The following is a 21913-nucleotide window of genomic DNA, read 5'->3' on the forward strand; positions in this document are numbered from 1 at the left end:
AAAATTGGCAATCTGAATCCAAGGCAATAGACATATTATTAGGTTAAACATTATATTCTATTGGAGCAGCTTAATCCAGAATTGAAAATCTGCAAAGATTTCTTAAAGGAGAAGCAAAATGTCATTCATTACTTTTTTCCTGATAGTTAAGCTTGCAAATACCCAACAATAAATCTGCTTGCTTTTAATCAATCATTAAATAAACTAAGACCATTGTGTAGTCATATTAACAGTACATTTTAACTTTCACAATTTTTAAATCTTCACACAAGTATGAAGAATAAGTTGAAAGTTCAAACATAAGGTCTTCCTGTTCATCATAAAATGGTAAGTTAGCATGAACGACTGACGGCTTCCTCAATAGCAGTCCTAAGTCAACCACAGAAGTGAGATAGAAGCATGGATCTGAATAATATATATAAACACTGAGAAATTACAAGGTAGATCAAGGACTGTCCAGAAACTGTGTGGAGTGGTGGCATCTGGTGACGGAATACCCCCAGACCAGCAGTGGAGATATAGTTTGGAGAAGAACCTTTAAGTTCTGGTGTTACATCTTTCCCATAAACTCAAACACCCGTTTTCGTGTTGGCATGACAATATCAGGGCAGAATAAAAGACTCCTGTGGAAATAACTAACTTTTACTTCGGAGCTGATGAATTACAGTGTAATATTTCCAGTTTTTATTTTTATTTTTCTAAGTGCTTTATGTTTTATGGTTGAAACTGTTCAGAGACATTGCCAATTGAGAGTCAGCAAATAGAGGTGGTTGATTACAGTTCTGGAGTGCCTGGTGCTCTTAGCCCTGGGGTTCATTGCCACTCAACTTTTTTAAAAAAGATTTTATTTTTAAGTGATCTCTACACCCAACATGGGGCTTGAACTTACAACCCTGAGATCAAGAGCGGCATGCTCTACTGACTGAGCCAGTGGGGGCCCCCACTGCCACTCATCTTTGACAAAGAAAACCAACAAAACCAGAAAACAAGTAAGACCATTAAAAAAGGCTGATAGAAGATCAAATTACAGAAACCAGTTATGTTTGTCAAACCAGTAATATCCAATTAGAAAATATAAATAACACATGAGCAACAAAAACTAAGTTACCTAGGAATTAACTTAAAAAGGAATACATAAAGTCTAAAAAGAGAATTAGTTAGAATTAACTATTTTAAGAGTTACACAGAAAGTAATGGAGAAGACTTGAAAATATTTCCTGTTTTATTGGTTTGGATGACTTAATAACATAAATCTATTAATTTTTCTAAGATAAATTTATAAATTCAGTGCAATCTCAATCCAAATTCCAGTTGGAAATGAAGAACTCCATAACATTTATATGATAAAGTCACAAACATACAAGTTAAACTCTTTTGAAATATGATTCCTTAAATAAGAACCTGAGGGTGCAACCATGAAGAATACAATTTATAGATGATTAAATTAAAATTAAGGATTTCTATTCAATGATGGCAAGATAGAGTTAATTGACAAATGACAGAGAAGATACTTGCAGTATCTAAAATCAACAAGGTCTAATATCTAGATTATACAAAAACTCCTAAAACCAATATGGAAAAGGAGGAACCAAGAGAGAATAATAAGTAAAAAACAAACAAAAAACCAAACAAAAACCAGTTCATAAAAGAACAAAGACAAAATGTAAAACAAAAATATATGCTTAAACCCATTCGTTAATTAATGCTATTTTAAAACAATGTTGTTCTATACTCTGCATATTTCAGATTGGCAAAATTATGAAGTTGGATAATGCCATGTATTTTCAGGGTATGGAATATGGAAGCTTCATGCACTGCTGGCAATGAAAAAGGCTAATGCAATCATTCTGGAAAGCCATCTGGCAGTATTTGGTCAAATTAAGCACGTGAACACTATGATCCAGGAATCTTATCTTTTGGAACATACCCAGAGAAATTCTTACACATGTTAATAAGAGTGTATATGCTATTATAGATTGTGGTAGTGAAACATAAGAGAAAATCTAGTTGGCCATTCCAAGGGCAATTGATAAGGACAATTTAATGAAGCATGTGGTTGAATACTGTTGATATTCATAAGCAATATGGGTAGATACTTTAAAATTCATTTGAATATAAAAACAAAGATTATGAGATCTATTACACAGTACAACTAAAAATACACATAAACAATGTTTAAAGAACAAATAAAAGGATCCCAGATTATATTACAATTAACTAGTTGCAATGGGTAATGTGGAGATCTAGCAAATTTAACCTGAGATAGCCAAAATTCTCTATTCCCTCTCCAACTAAAAAATAACAACACTCTTTCCATAACATTAGAAATGTTAAGGACAGAGGCAAAACTCTATCAACAATGTGATAACAGGAGGGAATCCTGGGGCTCCTGGGTGGCTGAGTCAGTTAAGCAAATGACTTAATTTCTGCTTGGGTCAAGATCTCAGGGTTGTGAGATTGAGCCCTGCATAGGGCTCCAGAGGGTGGAACTCACTTAAGATTCTCTCCTTCTCCCTCTCCCTCTACCCCTCCCCACCCCTCCTCACCCTGCTCCCCACTCATACTCTAGTGTTCTCTCTCAAAAAGAGAGAGAGAGAGAGAGAGAGAGAAAATCCCTAATTTGGTACTATTGATACAAATCATGCATTGCCACTCTGGTACTTTATGTAACCTAGCTTTGGGTGTGGCAAAAAATACACAGGGGTAGCCAGTATACATGTGTTAGATGATCAGTAAAAATTGGTACTCTCCCCACTTCAACAGCCTCCTTCTTAGAAAGGGGACATTAAAGTGAAAATAAAGAAAAGGAGGAAGGACTAAACCAGGTGAAATTGTTCAGATGGCTCTTAGAAAATGGAATTAAAAATAAAAGAAAGAAAATTGACAGTGTTGCTACTAAGAACTGGTGGTACATCATCAATGGTGAGTGGTTAAAAACCAGCTTAAACTCTAGCCATAAGATTTGCTTCACATATTCTACGTTGGATTAATTAGAATTCTGTTCTGAGAATCACAAATTAGAGAAAATAGTTAATGAGGGGCTAAATTCCTCCACCCCCCCTTGTTTAATAGAAAACAACCTGAGAACAAGTAACTGAAAGACAGGGATTTTTCAGCACAATACCAGAGAGGACGAGCCAAGGTCTTAGACAATGGTATATGAAAAATGTTTATGAGGAATATGCGGAAGTTTTGGAGATGATTGGATATAGGCAGTAAATTTGAAATATCCACTGGGAATAGAGAGAAAAGGCCTGAAGGTAAAATGTGGAGAGTACAGATATGCTCTGGTTGAAAATTGAGACATATGACAGGAAAATACATTTTGTGTTATGTCACCATTACATTAAAGTATAATTGAGATTGTATTATGTGCAAATGGAGAGATCCAAATGTACCATTTTTAAATTGGAGATGAGCCAAATTTACCCTTGACCTGATTAAAATTGGACATTTGGAAACCTTTGGAATTTCTCTGGCTATCTTCTATAATAAATATTAACTGATATAGAATTCTGGAAGGGCAACAAGAGATTATTCCCCTGGTTAAGAAAGAGATTGAAATGAGAGTATTGATTTCCACTAACTTTTTAACAACTCCATCTTGTAGATACACAAGGCAGTTAGTTCACGGAGAAAGACAATAAGGCTATTGGGACCAAAGGAGACAATTTCCCTGAGAGATTTGTCTGGAACAGATATGGGAAAGCCCATATAACAAAAAATACAACAAGACAAGGATTATTGATATGGTATAACAGATTTGACTAGCCCCTTCTTACCCATTCCTTTTTTGTAATAGGGTCAAACATCTGCATTTATGTGGCGTGGACTCCAGGACACTTTCACATTTTTCCCCCCAAAGGAACATTTAATTCACTGGCATACTGTCATAAAGTAGTACATCAGCACTTAGACTTTAAAGTCATTAGAATCAATTGATTCATTGAGTTGAAAATGTAATGATAATTCTTCCTCAGACAGGAAGATAGAAGGATAGTAGTACAGTGGTGACGTCACCTATGTGGCAAATAAAGACTGGTTGATTTAAGCAGACAAAATTTAAGATCGAGCAGAGTCTGTGAAATGTTGGACAATTATAATGAGCTTAGAGTATCCTCCCAATTATGAGAAATAGGTTACTACTTTTTACTGACCCCCACAACAAAATAAGTACAGAAACTAATGGGACAGTTTATGTTCTGGTGAATCACATGTCTCATTTAGTGATAATGCTGGACCCTATGCACAAAGTCCTGAAACTTGTGCTTGAATGAAATCTGCATATGAATGGGGCCTGAAAATAAATAATTATTAAAAGATTTAAAAGGATTGTGGCTTACACATTGCTTGTAGGACCTTGTGATCCAAACGCTCAAATAATTTTAAAAATTTCTGAAATTAAAAGGAGTAAAGAATGGAGCCTTTGGCAGAAATTGAAAACTATACCTCAGTAAAGATTGAATTTTGGATTTGAAATATGCCTATTGTAGCCACTCAATACAGTTTTTTGGAAAGACAATTGGTAGCTGTTACTGGGCATACAAAGAGACTACTTTAATGTAAAAGGACATCAGAAAACCTTGAGAACAGAAATTATGTCATGTGAAGCATCAGAGAAATATTTGAATGAAGAGGCAGCAGTTCAGGATCCAAGATCATCTGACAAATGCCCATGCCCTTTATGAAAAGCCTGCTTCAATTCTTTTAGGGTCAATGATGAATATCCCAAGACCTTCCTGCTCATATTGTTACATGGTTTGAACCACATTTTCCCTTGTAACCAAGGAAAAACAGGCTAGTTGATTACTTATGAGAGTCCCTGGATTGAAGGTCATGTTCTTGTTTAGAAATCAGTGAAAGTAAGCCCTATACTTGGTCAAATTCTAGTGATGGAAGGTGGGAATAAATTGTTAAGTTTATACCATAGGTACAACTGAATGCCCCAGTATTGAGCAGTGTATATATATATTACACAGTGTATATATATATATATATATATATATAATTTTAAAGAAGATATATATATATATCTCCTCAGGAAGGTGCTAGAATACTTACAGATTTTTGGACTAGATAGAAATGTCTTGAGATGCAGTCTGGCAAATGGACCCTGGATGACTGGACACTACCAATATGGGGTATTTAGTTATGGAAATTCTTATGGAAATGTAGAGGTAGAATTAAGACCTAATAGTTGGCACAGAAGGAGACTTTAGGTGATTTCGATCCTTAGTACCAGACACCTGTGTTACTGAAATAGGTGACACAATGGTGTTCAAGCAATCCAAAAGTAGGTGAAGTAATGAAATATTCCTGTTAAATTCAGTGAACCATTATTGTATTAAAGGATTATACTTAGTATCATCAAGAAATAAAGTGCCTGAAGATGGCTTAAGAAGAATTCCTTGAGGTCAAAGACCTGCACACAATGACAAGTGGATTATATCCAGCCTCACTGCCCAAAGGGCAATTTCATAAGGCAAACCCTAATTTGGGGTGCATTTTATACTTTCAAATTGCACACATTCCTTTAATTCCCTGTGACAAAACAATATATGGTAGTTTAATTAGCACTTGCTCCAATAGGCCAAGGAGGAGCTATAGGAACAGAATTCAGAATTCTGAATCACACTAAAATTAAAATACTAGAGGCCTGTCATCATGTTGAAAACAGTTTGCTAATCCTAATATGCATTAATGGGAACTCTGAGACTCGTCACGACTGGTGGTCAGTATGGAAATAAAATAAAACAGTACAATGGACTAAACGTGTTGTCAGGTTGATAGGATACATACAATGCTGGGAGAGGACATGGACCCTCACCAAAAGAACTGATAACTATTTTAACCTTTATGAAATCTGTATTTTAAAGATCAGTGGCCAGAAATGCTAGAGATCCAGATGGTAGATTGTTTATTTATAAAAATATGAATACTATGCTGAAATTATAGCAGAACATTACTCAGGAGTAAGGTCTTTAAATGTTCTATTAACTCAGATACTATATATATAGGATGACTTATGTTTTTCATGGTTTACTTTCATTTGTGCCAGGAATAAAGGGCCAACACTATGTCCTCCCTATGGGGCTAAGTGATAAGTGTTGCTGAATGATAACTGGAAACCTGAGTTGGAAAGAGCTTGATTTATCATATCTGAGCTATAGTTATCTCTAGAAACAGATAGAATCCAGAATTTAATAAACATTGGCTTCTAGGCACAATTGCAGGCATTAGACATGTCCCTTCTGTGGAGAAAGAATAGAAAATTATACTGTATCACGCATGGATGTTAAGCTTTTAAAAATCTCTTTGTCATGGCTATAGTGTGTAACAAAATTTGATCAATTCTAATTGACTAAATGAAAATAGAAATTATGTAGAGTATGATCTCAATTACTGGAAAATATTTGGGTGGACTACTTTGAAAACCTTAAATGCTATATTACCTATGGAAAATGGCCAGGAAAAAAATAAGTATATTTAGTCTTAGAAGATTACAGATGCAATTAATTACTCCATCTGTACATGTAAAAAGTTTCAAATGTGGATTACAGCAGAAAGAGAATATTCTCATAAAAGTAATCCAAATCTATTAAAGGATATGGTCATAATTAAAAAGATTTTTGTAAGGAATTTATACTCACCTGTTACTGGTGAATATAGGGTTAAGAGTATATTGATTCCTTTGTAATACATTGCTCTATTTGTTAATGATCTATTTGACTTGTGTTTAATCAGCTTAAGAATCTCGTTATATTTAATAATTTGTTGTTTCCTAAGTGTGTCATGCTTGCCCTTACCTCCAGGCCTCTTTATCACTACGGTATTTCCTAAAAAAAAAAAACAAAAACAAAAACTTTTTGCCTCACCATGTCTTTTTTTTTTTTTTAAAGATTTTATTTATTTATTTGACAGAGAGACACAGCAAGAGAGGGAACACAACCAGGGGGAGGGGGAGAGGGAGAAGCAGGCTTCCCGCGGAGCAGGGAGCCCGATGCGGAGCTCGATCCCAGGACCCTGAGATCATGACCTGAGCCGAAGGCAGATGCTTAACGACTGAGCCACCCAGGCGCCCCTGCCTCACCATGTCTTAAGCATTCTTCAAATTAACTCCTCATGGAAGCTTTTCTTATCCCTGAGTTTGTGTTATATGTGTTTTTTATTTGCTTCTCTCTAACTATAATCAATTCTAGTCCAAATTCCCATTTACTTGTTCATCTTGATTTTTAGGCCAGAGTGCCACTGTGTAATTCACAGACTACAGCATCAAAATCACATGGGAGGTAATTTTAAAAAAATATGTTCTAGGATCTCACCCTAGACTTATTAAATGAGAAAATCTAGAGCCTGGGAATTGGCTCTGGTGATTCTTATGAGCACTAATATTTGAAAAACCTGTGCTCTACTCTGTGCTCTCCTAGATAACCTACTGACTAAGCTTTCTGACATAGTCCAATAAAACTATAGAACTTCAACCCTGCTCCTAATTCCAATTAGTTGCCTACTGGATCAGACTTCTCAAACATAAGTATTTCATAACCCCTTTAATAGGAATAATAATAACAACAATAATAAAGTAGCATAGGCCACAGTGTTTATTTGAATTATTTATTATATCATTTGCTGTGTTTTAAGCACACACACAAATCTAGGTATGAAGTTACTGTGATTTAAATTTTTCTATTACTATAAATCAGAAAATTTAATAATTATATACAAACAAGAATGGAAAAACAAATATTAAAATTATCAATATTAATTTAGTGGAGTAAGTCTACTTCATTAACATTAAATTACTGAATGCAGAATAAATCTGATAAAAATTGACAGTTGGACACAGCTTCTTTTGAGTTTATCATGATTAACCCTGAGCCTTATGATGGTTCTAAGTCTTACCCAATTTTTAAAATATGAAATACCATGAAACTTTCTTTTGGATAGAACAACACAATAGCTTTTGGTCTTTCTTGGCCAGAAACTTACTTATTTGCTGAAGTATTTTCTATTACATTTTGTTTAATATTTAATTTTTTTAATTAAAGTTTTGCTTTGTTTTAAGAGCAACTGCCATTTTACTGGGGGCCCCATGTGGGAACTGAGGGCAGGGCTGTCACCATGAGCTCTACCAAGTAATAGGGTTGGGGGGTACACCCACAGAGAAGGGTCTGGAGTCTCACCTTATAGCCTCACCATCCACAGCAAGAAGGTCACCTTGGCACGTCTAGCTCCCAACCGCCTCCCAGGCTGGGAAAAGCAGAGCAGAGCAGTGGAGGGGGGCTAGAACCAAATGTGCAAGATTCAAGAACCACTCAGTGTCCAACCAAACCCCCAGCCTGGGCTGCTCCTTGTAGGGAAGTGTTGTAGGAAGGAGGCTGCCAGGCATGGACTGGCCCATACCTAGAGGGAGTTTGGGTGGAAACCAAAGGGGCTCTCAGGAGAGGAAGCACAGGAACAGAGAGAAGCCCATGAGAGTGTAGCAGAGTTCCCAGAAGGGGGCAGGGCTGGTGAAGGGGCGGGCCAGCCACATTTGGATGGTTCTTAGCAAGGTGGGACCGCTTCTGCAGACACTGCCCACTGTTCCGATACCTGGGGTTCGCCTCCAAGGAGTTGCTCCCCATCTTCTCACCCAGGTCAGCAGGGAGCAGCAGTAAAAGGGGAAGGGGTGGCAGAGGGCCCCGGCAGGGCAGGGGTTCTTGCCCCCAACCGCAGTCCCAGCTGCCAGAGGCTCTGCAAGTATAAACTGTGCAGCATCTTGCCCACTACCACTCACGATTTTCCCGGCATAGCAGCATGCTGCAAGTTGGCTCTCCCTGCCCACTGGGGTCCACCTCCTGCTTCAAAGGTCCCAGGTTCAAGGAGCACTCACAGAAGCAGACTGGCCTGGGTGAAGTGCTTCTGACAGCCCGGGGTCATCAACCTGCAGTGAACCAAACTAAAGTTGTAGAGCAGGGACACATGCAGGTGGGCTTCCCGGTTTGTGTTAGTCATGCAGCCAACTCAGCAGGCTGAGTTGAGAAGATGAGAGTCTATGCAGATCAAGGCAGCTCGAGTTTTAGGGCTGAGTACTGGTAATAAGTAAGCTATAGATGAAAAGAGCCTCAGAGATAGGTAGAGAATCCCTCCCAAGTATGCAGTTGGGTACTAATCTACCCATGTTTAAGGAAAATACAGGAGGCTGGGAAGAGAACCGCCTGAAACATGTTTAGAGAAAGCAATCTCCAGAGCTCAAACACAGCAATAAGTAGTTTGTGTTCCACCCAGGTGGGAAAGTGTTATAAATCTTGGGCCATTGAGTAGAGTAGTAAGAAAGGCATTGCCTCTGTAGTAAAATAAAATTAGTCCAAGACTAAAGACTTGCTCTGGCCCTACAGTGGAGACACACAATAGCAAGTCATCAGGGAGACAATCCATTTGGTATCAAAGAGAGATGAAAATGTAATTGCCTAGAAAAAGGATTGTTAATTGGAAGATATGACAACAAACTGATTTATAGACACTATGCAACATTATATTTTGTCTTCTGTGTGGGTTCTTCAGAAAGTGACCTTGGCATTTTAAATCTAATACAATCACACAAGAAGCCGAAGATTCATGGATCTCTTACCATGTGTATCCAGATCTGACACCTAAATCCACCCCACCGTCTCCTGAAAATCATTCATAATGTCCCTAGAACTCAAGATACTTGTGGAAACATTGCCATGAATGAGGTTTAATATTCCATGTAGACAAGGTTCACAATATTCTTGCAGAAATGGTGATGGGGGATAATGGTATTGGAGACCAACATGAATGAGTTTGTTACACAAATTGATGCACAAAATAAACTGGAGAAATCTGAAGCAGGAGCTCCAGCCCATGCTGTATCAGCTGTAAAGAATATGTGGAACATAAGGAATAGCACGGAGGACTTTAGGGGAAGGAAGGGAAAACTGAAGGGGGGGAAATCAGAGGGGGAGACAAACCATGAGAGACTATGGACTCTGGGAAACAGAGGGTTTCAGAGGGGCGGTGGATGAGGGGATGGGTTAGCCCGGTGATGGGTATTAAAGAGGGCACACACTGAATGGAGCACTGGCTGTTATACGCAAACAGTGAATCATGGAACACTACATCAAAAACTAATAATGTGGGCGCATGGGTGGCTCAGTTGGTTAAGCGACTGCCTTCGGCTCAGGTCATGATCCTGGAGTCCCTGGATCGAGTCCCGCATCGGGCTCCCTGCTCGGCAGGGTGTCTGCTTCTCCCTCTGACCCTAACCCCTCTCATGTGCTCTCTCTCATTCTCTGTCTTAAATAAATAAATAAAATCTTTAAAAAAAAAACAAAACTAATAATGTAATGTATGGTGACTAACATAACACAATAAAAAAATAAAAAAAATAAGTTACAAAGTTACACTCAAAAAAAAAAAGAATATGAATCTTCCTGAGATCCCAAGAAATAGTAACATTGGTGACGTCAGTATAAAAGTGCCAAACCTGTCCTTTTTTAAATAAAAAATTTAAAAAGGCCACTCCCAAGTAAAAACCCAGGAAAAGCCATCTAAGTTTACCATGCAGTTGTTTACGAAAAATAGAGGAGGAGAGTCTTAACTTTTGCTCTTGGATTTAAGTCAAGGTACTACATAGAAGTTGCATAAAATCAGTGTGGAAGTTCATGTTGCTTTTCTTGTTCAGTATTTCAAAAACTGTTTAAGACATTTCTTTAAATTATGTACCATCCAAGGTGTTGGTGTTTTGTAGGGATCATAAGAGCTACATTCCATAATTCTTTCTGTTATGTGTCACAATTGTTATTTATTTATTTATTTATTTATTTATTTATTTTTAAAGATTTTTTAAAATTTATTTGACAAAGAGAAAGACAGCGAGAAAGGGAACACAAGCAGGGGGAGTGGGAGAGAAGCAGGCCTCCCGCTGAGCAGGGAGCCCGATGCGGGGCTCGATCCCGGGACCCTGGGATCATGACCTGAGCCGAAGGCAGACGCTTAACGACTGAGCCATCCAGGCGCCCCCACAATTGTTATTTAAAGAATGAAGTATGTATCGTGTGAAAACATTATGACCTTTTTCTCTTAGTTTAAATAAACTCCAAGGTAACCAGACTTCTAAAGCAAAAAAAAAAAAAAAAAAAAAAGTCATTTGTTTTGGAAATTTTTATATTCTTATTTGCTATTAAATTTTTAGTTTTATAATAATCTCTTATGCATATAATTTTTATTTATTGTTATTTATTTGATGGATGTGCCTTTGTTAACTGTACCCTTAAGAAACAATAGTGATGATTGAAATTTTACTTTTGATTTTTTTTTATCTTATTACAACCTATTTGGGAAATGGCAAGTTATTGTTTTTATTTTCCTAATCTAGTACTTTTCTTCTGCTACACATTAATAAATGGCTCCTTTAGACTATTGATTGCTACTATCTGCAACCTACATTTATCACAGCTGCATCACTGTTTTCTATTGCACAGTAATTTGCTCCTCATTTATTTCATTTTGTAGCACACAAAAACTAAAAATCATAAATACCTGGTAATCGGAGACCATATAGGGTGCATATTTAACATGATATTGTTTTTTATAACCATTTTATTCAAAACATAAACAGATTTAAAATATATATTTTATTAAGAGTGGAACAAAATTTTTAAAAATAGGGTTAAGTGACTGAAAACAAAATGTTCCAAGGTGTTACCACTGGTGATAAAAAGCAAACTAACAATATTTCTCTATTTTAACATACCTTATGATATGCTGTCAAATATATTGAGGTTTGCTGGGCTGGCCCAATTCCAGTTACTCCTCATTCCTTACTCTATGGCTTTGTCCTTTGAATCATTGAGTTAGCCCCATCCTTCTAATTTTGCTTAAGTTAGCCAAGGTTAGGTCCTGTTGATTGCAGCCAAAGAAATCTTGATACACAAGATTTTCAGACCATCAACATTCAATCATTATTTTACATGTTTTATGCTAAATATTTTGTTAATTTTTATGTGATACTCAAAAATAAATAAAGCATACATTTTAAGGAACTTATAGTGGAGATTTTAAGTATAAATTTGTTTAATGAGCATTTAAATCATAACACTTCAGACAAAATTCTAAAAGATTTTTGACAATATTCTTAAACCACTGTTCATAATGAAAGTCTATGAACAAAAAAGATTCATAATGAAAATTTAGGCATATACTAATATTATATTCAATGACTTACCTTTTCACCTATTTTCCAGAGAAAAACTGACGAAAAGGGGAAAAGGAAAAGGACTAATGTTCATCATTAAATTCACCAAATTAGATTCGCTTGGATATGGTAAGTTACTGGATTATATGACCTTTCCTTTCTAAACTATTATGAAAACCCATTATCTGAGCTGTCATTGTTGTCTACAAATCATTAATTATTAAGCAAAATTAATATCCTCACTTACTACATGATTGAAATATGTGGAAAGTCAGATAATTTGTTAAAATAAGGAAGAAAATGTAGTTAGGTATGAGTAACTTAAATAGCTAGGCTGAGCATTCAAGAAACACTCTCATAACATCCAAGATAAAACATTCATCCTTAAAAGTCCACAAATTGGATTTTTCAACTACTTGGATTTTTCAAGCTCTCAACCCAAAATTTAGCTGATGTTAACTAAACTCACAAGAGATTGATAAATAAATCAAATTTCCAATATATTAATTTACTCCAGTGATCACATTTCTAGCTAAAGCAGCTCACTTCCTGGTATTTGAACTATATAAGAAAATTAATTATTGATCAAAAGCTTGCCTGATGACCATGGAATGAAAGAACAGAGATGCAGATACCCTCAAGAGAGATTTCATCTATTTCATGAAGAAGCCTAGCAAATTATTCCTACCTCACACAGCAGAGAACACTATCAAGGGGCCGAATTTCTCATATTCCCCCAAATTATTTCTTATTTCTGAGCAGTGATGAACCCATACTGCTGAGTTTTGCTTCTCTGAAATCTCTTTTCTTATTCTATCCATTTCTCTATTGACAGTTATATTCTTTTGACATGTTATTATCACTGAGCGTGCTGTATATATTGAGTTGTTTACATAAACAGAACACATTAAATATTCTCCTGCTTTTTTTAATGATTAGCTTTCAGAGGTTTACCTGAACTTTGAGTTATCGAAAGGGATCTCCTTCTTCCCCAACTGACTATTTTATCTTCCTTCAACCTCAGATCTTCCATCTCATATCACACATGAAAATTGGTTATCTATTCATAACTTATGTTGTCATGCCCAGGATGAAGCCGCCATTACTCTCCTGGAAATATAGGTCAAAAATGTAAGATATCTTTCACTGTTCTCTCTATCTTTATATCTTCCATTCACAGAGTCATCAATTCTTTTTGTGCAATATTTTGTGTTCTGTCATTTCCATTCTAATTCTCACTGCCCTGGTTCAGAATCTTTTTATATTTGTCCTTGACTACAGTAGTTATTTATTCATTCATTTTGTCAGTCATTCAACAGACATTTTCTCCTACTGTGTGTCAGTCACTGGTCTGAGGATATAGCAGTAGATAGACATAAAGGAACCTGAGCTCATGGGATTACATTCTATTGGAGGAACATAATAAATTATAACTAGTAAGTAAATAAGCATACTGGCATGCTATAAATATTAAAAAAATAAAATAGGGCAATAGGTTAGAATAGAGTGAGGAAGAATCACTGTGGTCTTTCAGATGGATAATCAGAGAAAACCTTTCTAAACTGAAATTTAAGCAGAGACTGGAGTGATGTGAAAGAGCAGAGGGATGGGGAAATATGAGTGAATGAATAGTCTTTCAAGCATTGGGGAAGATAAAGGGGAAAATGTTGGGACGTTTGAAAAATAATACAAAAGGCAGTGTTGCTGAAATGGACTGTAAGATAGAGAAAACTGGAAATATTGCTTAAGGGAGAGGCAGGGACCAGTTGATGGAGGGCCCTGTAGGTCATAGTAAAAATTTGGATTTTATTCTATAGCTATGAGAAATTGTTGGAGTGCTGTAAATCCTAAGAGAACATCATGAAAACATCCTTCCAACTGCTGTTCCGAGCATATCATTTTTGCTTTCTTTTTTTTTTTTTTAAAAGATTTTATTTATTTATTTGACAGAGAGAGACACAGCGAGAGAGGGAATACAAGCAGGGGGAGTGGGAGAGGGAGAAGCAGGCTCCCCGCTGAGCAGGGAGCCCGATGTGGGGCTCGATCCCAGGACCCTGGGATCATGACCTGAGCCAAAGGCAGACGCTTAATGACTGAGCCACCCAGGCGCCCCTCAAGTCAGTGTCTTACTTGGTAAACATGTCTAGGACCATGCATCCCTGGCTGCTAAGCACCATGGCGGACAGGGCTAGAAAGGTAACAGCTTTATTTTGAGCAGGGGGCAAAGACAAGGCAGCACTTTACAGCTACATTGTAACTAGATCCTGCATTCATTTTTGCTTTCTGAAAAAAAGCAAAAATGGAAGAGATGATTGGATTTAGGATAACTTGGAGATAGAGTCAGTAGGACTTGCTAATGAAATGGAATGTGAGATAAAAATAAAGGACACTGAGACTTCTAGTCTGAGAAACTGGGGCAGTATATTGTCATTTATTAAGATGAGAATGAATAAGGGAGACCATAAATTTAATTTAGAAAAAATATGCAGATATGTTTTGCAGAGTCGCATTCAGTAATGTAAATACAACAAAGACATTCTGACATATTATCTTCATTTAGTGTGATGAACTTGTCCTAAAAGATTTATTTTTTATTTATTTTAGAGGGAAAGAGAGAGTGTGTGCAGAGGGGAGGGGGGAGGGACAGAGAGAGAGGGAGAGAGAGTCTTAAGCAGACTGTATGCTGAGTGCAGAGCCTAACCTGGGACTCAATATCACAAACCTGAGATCAGGAACTGAGATCACAACTTAAGCTGAAATCAAGAGTCCGACGCCTAACTGACTGCCACCCAGTCTCCCCTAGTGTGGTCAACTTTTAATTTCAGGGTTAATTTTAGTCTCAAAAAGTCATAAACTGTAGACTAAGAAGCAGTTAGAAATGCATCAGGCAACCTGTGTGTGAACATTCCAGTTTGAGTAAGAATCTGGAATTCAAATTGTAAGTTAAATAGAAACTTACTTTTTAGAAATATTGGAGGAATATATCTTCTGTATATCTCTCATTTTGCCCCATGAAAGAACAATAATAAATGCATTGGCGAAAGAGCATCCGTATATTTTACAAATACTGCAATGATGATAATGTGAATGATGTGCTATTAAAATGGGCTACCTGACTTCAAGGAGGCTGGTGGGGTTTTGAGTTGGCACAGGCCTAGAATCAGTATTTGATTCCCCCGAATAAGGAGGGTAAGGCCCTTAATATCCAGTGGAGTCTGGAGAAAGATAATGAAAACATTTTGATTGGCAGGATTCTTTGGTGGGGGCTAACAGATCATGAGAGATTAGGACCAAAACATATGGCTGGGTTTCTAAATTCCTATTTATCTGTATGACAAAAAGTTCCAAATCTGCCCTGACTTGATCTACAAGGCATACCAAATAAATATGTGAGCAGAGCTTCCTATCATGAAATGAATACAAACTGACCTGCCATTCCGTGAAGTTGGGCACAATCAGCAACATTACTTCATCAATTAGAAGTGTCATATTCCAAAATAGGGTTTCCAGTGTTCTGAAAACATGAAAAAGTTCTGTAAGCAAATGATTCAAAATTCCACTGGCCTTTTTCTATATAATGCTATTCCTTCAACATATGGCAACATGGGGTATTCTCTGTGTGAAATGACCAAGGAGGAGAAAACGTTAGAACCAATGGCTTTCCTAATATGCTAGTACAGTCAGAATGGAATTGCTCTGGAGTTACTGAGCCTGATTCAGAAGTGTTCCTGAAAGCTTATTGAAAAGATAAATTCTCCCAGTGGGCAGAATATCCATCAGTATATCTTGTGGTCACTTTGCATTAAGAAAGAGACAACATGAAGTTAAGTTCTACTTTGATATATGGCAAGTGGCTAACAGTATTATCAGCTAGTATGCGACTTAAAAAGATCAGGGTTGAAGCATCTGTGATAATAAAGGTTGAGGGAAATGAGGGCAGATGTTAAAATATCAGTGCCTCTCTGCTGGCTTCCTGAAGGGTCCTACCACAGAGGAGTGAACTGTAGGCACATTCTGCGTGAATGGCAAGCTCTTTTCCTAGCCTCCCCAGTGGTGGTTCAATGTGATTATAGGCTAGTTAATGATAGTTTGGTGATACTAAGTTAATGGTGGTTTGGTGAGTTAAGGATAGGCTTAAAACTTTTCATTGGTTTTCAGCTAGTATAAATAATAATAGGTAACAGAAATGAATTGATTAGAATCTTATATTTTAGTGGGGAACACAGGCATTAAATACACAATTATACACTCACAAAATTACAAATCAAGAAAAGTATTATAAAAAAATTATAGGATTCTACGGGTAAATTTAAATTCAGCTCTTCAGCATTTCCTTCTCTGCAAACCGTCATTCACCAGTCCTTAACTCTTGCTGAATTACACATAGGCACGGCCACCAACACACACGGGAACACACATACTGTTAACCAGCGCTGTCCTCTCTGTTCACTTATATCTTACATCCTTAATTCATTTCATTACAGTATAATTGCTGATTTATCTGTCCTAACCGCCCCTCCCCATAGAGGACAGGGATTGTATTTAAACTTTGAACCCCATGCCCAGTGCATGCTGCATAGTCAAGTACTTGGGATACTGTTCTCCAATATTGAGTTTGTTGAAGATTCAGTTCAAGTGTCAGTTAATCCAGAAGACTTTAATGATCTCTGTGAATCTCTTTGAAATGTCACATTCTACACTAAAAAAAAAAAATCTATGGTTGTCTTGTCTAACTTTTCATATTTGTTTTCATATTACTTTTATCTCACTGTTCACTGTGTTTCATGTTTTTCATGTGTTTCTTCTCATATAGAAGCAACCACATGCCAGTGTTCCAGTTGTCTATACATTTACTGGGTCAGGGATAATAAGTACCCTTCACTCAATGTCTATTACGAGAAAACAAAGACCCCAAAGTTAATTAAATCCTGAAATCTCAAAGTCAATGAGTGAGAGGCAGAGCCAATATTCAAGTCTAAGTCTGTCTGACTTCAAAGCCAAACTCTTTACTATATAATACTGCCTTATTTTGAGCTGCAAAATGCCTAAAAACTAAGGTCTAAAAATTACTTGTAGATTCATTGTTCACTCACTTTTAACTCTCAGAATGACTCGGAGGACTCGTTGTAATGCAAGGAACAGGGGAACAACAGGCTACGTTTTCTTAGGAGGCCAGATTCTGTCCCTAGATGGCTATGCTTCCTTGGCCAAATCAAAAGCTCTTTGGGTGCTTAAGTTAACAGATGATTTTAGGCTAAAAAAAAATGCTAAAACTTGCTGAGAGAGTGAGTATTTGTTACAAGGAAAATTTAGATTTTTTAATTATACATTTTATGTGTTATTATTCAGTTTAATCAATGATTCTTTTCATTTTCAGAAACTTTCCAACATACAAAATCAGTATTTTAATATAAAAAACACTTTTTACTGATTTAGATCACAATCTGCTGTGTTCTTTTTATTATAGACTACTTATGACACTAAAATATCTTTCCATACCAACAATTGAAAAAGGAAATTAAAGACAATGATTGAATATATTCTAAGAAATTTTGAGCAGCAGGTTCTTTTTGAAAGAAAGAAATCATTTTCCAAAGATGTATTTTTCTCTAAAGAAAAGAGACATTGTTTCCAAAGTACCAATTTCCTTGTAAAACAATTTGGAGGAAGCTGTTTTTACCATGGTGACAAAATCGAGATGCAGATTACTTCATCAGAAGAAGGCAATTTTCCATAATCAGCTGAGCTCAGAGTATGTTACATTGAATTTTTGATACAAAACTACTTTTGCAGGTATTGGGGAGTATTTGTATTCTTACTCAAGGCTTCAAAAGGATAAGAACTCACTAAACTGATGAATAATCTTTAGGCAAAACAAATGTAACTGTCATAAGAAAGTTATCATTATATGTTTTTTAGGAGTTTGTGAACCAAAATTCATTACAAAAAGTGTAGTGGCTTTTAAAAAAGAAGGGCTGAAATTAATATTTAAAATGGTAACATGCAGATGGGGGGTTGCTTTCCATCATCTGTGTGGCCGTGTCTCACTGCTGCTTTCTGGTGACACCACATCCCACAGCCAAGTGTGACCTCCAAGTTCCCAACTACTCCTGCCCTTAGATGAAGTCAATTTCATACTGTTTTGCTCATTCATAATAAATAAGTGTACAGTTGTATTAAAGCATATAAACAGCCTTAAGACATTAAAGACACCTGGAACCATGTAGCAACCAACATTTCCTACTGTAATTACAGCTCTACATTTCTCCCCTTGCTGTTATCTGCTAGGAAAGAGGTCTGGTTAAATTTTTCTTCTAACTTGCCTTGTTCTTCCACCTGGTCTCTCTCATCTTGCCCTCTCAGGGTCAAAATGTTGGAAAGACAGAGAATGGGGAATCTGGCAGGAATGTTCTTGATTGAGCAGAGCTGTGGATGTGGTCTTATGCTCTTTAAGCTTGGCATATTTTTATTGGTAATTGTGTGAGTGGGGAGGGGAGAATCTCTCAGTTACATGTTCATGACCTAGATGGGTCATTTTCCTTGGGCATGCAGCTTTACCCTTTGTCCTTTGTTTTTCAATGGCCGTCTTACTCCACGTAGACTCTCTTTCTCTAGTGGTCCCATTGCCCTCTGGCTGCCCTATCTGATGATTTTAAATGACTTTGGTTCAGCTCTCTTGAATGTATCAGCCTGAAGGCAAAGAATCACTTTGCCCCCAAGCTTTCTGGTATAGGCTGATTCTAATAGAGCAGCAAACTCTCCTTTGCTCTACAACCAAAACTGAAAGTAAAATCAACTCTGCTTTTGGCTTTTCCATTTTGAAATTAGACATGAATTGCCTAACTCTTGAGGACATATGTCAGGTTTTCTTAGCCGTCCTTCTGAAGGTTCTTTTATTAGTTATAAGATTGGGTCAGGTACTCCTCACCCAAAATGGAAGTACTCAGAAGAGTGTTTTGAAATCCCTGATCCTGCCCTCTCTTGATATTTAATCTTTAAACCATTTTATATCTTTAATAAGCTGAAGGGATTTTAGATGTGTGAAATTAGTTTGCAAAATTTTATATGAAAATTTGCTTTTTATCTACTTATCTTAGTGACTCAATCCAAACTTCCAATTTTGCATTCATACTAAAGGATATCACATTCTACTAAGTGCTTTTTTTAAATTTTATTTTATTATTTTAGTCACCATTCATTACATCATTAGTTTTTGATGTAGTGTTCCATGATTCATCGTTTGCGTATAACACCCAGTGCTCCATTCAGTATGTGCCCTCTTTAATACCCATTCCCAGGCTAACCCATCCCCCCAGCCTCCTCCCCTCTAGAATCCTCAGTTTGTTTCTCAGAGTCCATAGTCCCTCATGGTTCGTCTCCCCCTCCAATTTCCCCCCTTCATTCTTCCCCTCCTGCTATCTTCTTTTTTTTTTTAACATATAATGTATTATTTGTTTCAGAGGTACAAGTCTGTGATTCATCAGTCTTACACAGTTCACAGCGCCCACCATAGCACATACCCTCCCCAATGTCCATCACCCAGCTACCCCATCCCTCCCACCCCCCACCACTCCAACAACCCTCAGTTTGTTTTCTGAGATTAAGAATTCCTGCTAAGTGTTTTTATTCCAATATTGTGATAACACTTCAAGAAAAATGATATTACTTTAGTTAACAGATTTTAACTTCTTGAGAGAGTTAATATGACTAGTAATAACAAAAAATAAGAGAAATGTACCTATAGGCCATATATGGGATCAATGTGATACTTGAATTTCTTCTCCCTCCATTTTCAGTCTACACATCCTAAAAGTGACTGGTAAGAAAGGTCATCTTTTCCATTGGCATCATTAAAAGCAACCATGAACTGACAGTGGAAAGAAAAACCTTGGTATATGAGACTTAACTTTATCAGGGAATTTATTTTTATTTATCAGGGAAATGCAAATCAATACCACACTAAGAGATCACCTCACACCTGTAAGAATTGCTATTATCAGAAAATGAGAGATAAATAGCATTGGCAAAGATATGGAGGAAAGGAAACCCTTGTACACTGTCAGGAATGTAAATTGGTATAGTAATTATGGAAAAGAATATGAAGGTTTCCTCAAACAATTGAAAATACAACTATTATATGATCCAGCAGACCCACTTCCAGGTATACATCCAAAAGAAATGAATTCATAATCTCAAAGACATCTGCCCTTACATGTTCATTTTCCCATTATTTACAATAGCCAAGATGTGAAAACATATACATATATGTTTATGTATATGTATATAAAACATTTTGTCTCTTTTTATGTATATCATATTTTTTCTTTATATATACACACAATGCATATATATACACATACACAATGTATGTATATACATATATATACACATATATACACACAGGGGAATATTATTCAACCTTGAAAAAGAATGAAATCCTGCTTTTTTTTGGAACAATATGGATAAAACTGGAGGACATTATGCTAAGTGAAAATAAGCCAGATGCAGAAAGACAAGTACTGCATGATCTCATTTATATGTAGAATAAAAAAAAGTGTCAAATGCATAGAATCAGAGAATAGCATGGTGGTTGCCAGGGGCTGAGGAATGGGCAAATGGGGAGATGTTGGTCAAAGGGGTAGAGTTTCAGTTAAGCAAGATAAATAAGTTATGGACATCTTATGTACAACAATGTGACTATAGTTAATAATATTGTATTGTATACTTGAAATTTGCTGAGAGTAGATCTTAAATGTTCTCCCCACCCACACAAAAAAATGGTAACTATATGAGGTGATGGGTATTCTAATTACCTTGAGTGTGGTGAACATTTCACAATGTATACATGTATAAAAACATCAAGTTGTACATCTTAAAATCATTCAGTGTTTAATTGCCAGCTATACTTAAATAAAGTTGAAACAAAATTATCCTGTATCTCCTGTTCTGGATTGGTTGGAAAATTTAAGTGCATGGTGCTCAGAGTATACCAAAGGATCCCATTATTTGAATCTGTTACATGATCATATTTATGGTACTACTATGCAGTGTTTTGGCACATACCATTTTATTGTTAATCCTCTCCATCTTTGTTCTTCAAAATATTATAGTATTCATTAATTATCTCTAAATACTTACTCCCTTGAAAAACTGCTCTAGTTCTCTCTCTCTCTCTCTCTCTCTCACACACACACACACACACACACATAAACACACAGTTTAAAAACTATTTGGCAGAGCAGTCTCTGCTGTTTCTATTTATTTCAAAGAGAATTAAAAAGCTTAGACAAAACAAATGACAAAGTGTGTTTGGGACTCTGAAGGGTTTCTGAAAAATTTATAAACTGGCTTCATTTATTTAGTGGTCCTTAGAGGAACTACAATTCAGTTCATTTTAAGAATGCGTGGAGAAATATGTCCAAAATTGCATTTGAAAACTCATTCCCAGAAAATGTATCTGGAGCAATTTTCATACAACTAAAAAAAATGAAAAAAGAAAAAAAAAAAGAAAACCACACAAATAGAGCTTGATTTCAGTTTATACTGTTTTTTTTTTCTCATAACTCTAGAAATCTAGATAAAACTCAATATTTTACCAGTAATTATTAGACATTTTTGGAGAAGGTATTGGATTTTTTATATCTCAGCAATCAGATGCTTAAAAAGATTTTGTTTTATTTTAAGAAGAAAATAGTTGAATATTTGTATGGATGCCAA

The 21913-nt window shown here is 36.3% G+C and overlaps 1 non-coding gene and 2 pseudogenes across 1 annotated transcript; 1 reads left to right on the forward strand and 2 right to left on the reverse strand.

Moving 5' to 3' along the window:
• Nucleotides 1–8157: 8157 nt before the first annotated feature.
• LOC115939591 (sperm-egg fusion protein Juno pseudogene) lies at nt 8158–9141 on the reverse strand (annotated as a pseudogene).
• Nucleotides 9035–10504, forward strand: LOC102737040 (AP-3 complex subunit sigma-1-like; annotated as a pseudogene).
• Nucleotides 10505–14335: 3831 nt separating this feature from the next.
• LOC115939596 (small nucleolar RNA SNORA63) lies at nt 14336–14466 on the reverse strand. Its single transcript, XR_004074371.1, has one exon. It is a non-coding gene; the product is annotated as a small nucleolar RNA SNORA63 (small nucleolar RNA).
• Nucleotides 14467–21913: the final 7447 nt, after the last annotated feature.

This window comes from Leptonychotes weddellii, chromosome 3 (assembly GCF_054177405.1).
Source record: "Leptonychotes weddellii isolate Sample4059 chromosome 3, ASM5417740v2, whole genome shotgun sequence".
In the NCBI taxonomy this organism is placed as follows: domain Eukaryota; kingdom Metazoa; phylum Chordata; class Mammalia; order Carnivora; family Phocidae; genus Leptonychotes; species Leptonychotes weddellii.